Source organism: Myotis lucifugus, unplaced genomic scaffold, assembly GCF_000147115.1.
Source record: "Myotis lucifugus unplaced genomic scaffold, Myoluc2.0 scaffold_6600, whole genome shotgun sequence".
NCBI classification, from domain to species: domain Eukaryota; kingdom Metazoa; phylum Chordata; class Mammalia; order Chiroptera; family Vespertilionidae; genus Myotis; species Myotis lucifugus.
This window is the reverse complement of record NW_005877648.1, coordinates 7,445-8,531: the sequence shown is the minus strand read 5'-3', so window position 1 is coordinate 8,531 and position 1,087 is coordinate 7,445. Positions and strand designations below refer to the sequence as shown.

Genomic DNA, 1,087 nt, shown 5'->3' with positions numbered 1-1,087 from the left:
AATAGCACCCACCCCCTAGGGGTGTTGGGTAATGACATGGGATAACACGGGTTCAAGACTTGGCACAATGCCTGGCACCGAGTAGCACTCTATAAGTAGTAGCTAATATAATTACTAATAAGCACTTAACACCTCCTCTGTGCAGAGCACTGTTCTGGAACTTCTGCTGGAACTTTTACGTTCTGTTTCACTGTCTTCGATCATAAAGCAGAGATGGCCCGTTTCTCACCTCCACACCAAATTCAGTCTCCAGTTCTTTCTCACTGGGGCTTCGTAAGCGCCTGGGCCGAGGGGTGGAAATTTCCTGGAGCAACGCACTTTCTGCTTTGGACTAAAAAGTCAAACAGAAAATTACTGCTACATGGGGTCAGTAATGCTATGAAAACCGCAGTCACCCTCTCAGGGAGTACAATCAGTGAAAGATACACGCTTTACCTCCGTAAGCAATGAGAGCAAGCAAGGTGGTTTAGAAGAACAACAATGAACGCTTCTCAAGGCTAATTTTTGTCTGCGCCAATGTTAAATACTACATTAGCATTCAACATGTGAAAAACATTTACCGCTATTCAGATCCGCACAGTTTTGAACAAACAAAGCAAGTTAGAGACAAGACCCAGAGAGCTGCCCTGAGGACTGAACAAAGCATTCACGCGGTCCTCTTACCCTTGCAGCTTTTAATTTCTCCCTCATGCGCTCCCTCATGGAAAATTCTGCAAAGCCCGTTCTAGAAGCTGAAGGAAGTGGAGGTAAGCCTAAAAAAATATAAGACATTTACTTTAAAACAATACTCCCCCCCCCAAAGGAAAGATTAGATTAAAATAACAAGAGAATGCAGTTTTATTTTGCAGATTTGGAACTTTGCATAAACAAACAGGAAAGGCTGTTGATAGCTCTCCATTTGTCTGGGCTTCTTTGAGATCAACAGCAAAAGCCTTGGTCCTGCCAGGAGCTTCACATTGGGTAACTAAGAATAAAATGAAAACTCCTGGCTGTTTTGGCTCAGTGGATAGAGTGTCAGACTGAGACTGAAGAATCCTAGGTTTGATTCTAGACAGGCACATGCCCAGGTTGCAGGCTTGATCCCCAG

At 44.1% G+C, this 1,087-nt stretch overlaps 1 protein-coding gene across 1 annotated transcript in view; it reads right to left on the bottom strand.

Moving 5' to 3' along the window:
- Positions 1-258: 258 nt before the first annotated feature.
- The window catches only part of LOC102424816 (coiled-coil and C2 domain-containing protein 2A-like), a gene marked incomplete at its 5' end in the record, with an annotated part of 6,166 nt that continues 5,337 nt past the window's right edge, over positions 259-1,087 (bottom strand). The window contains 2 exons of the mRNA XM_014451035.2: positions 259-331; positions 664-752. The remainder of the gene's footprint in view (positions 332-663; positions 753-1,087) is intronic.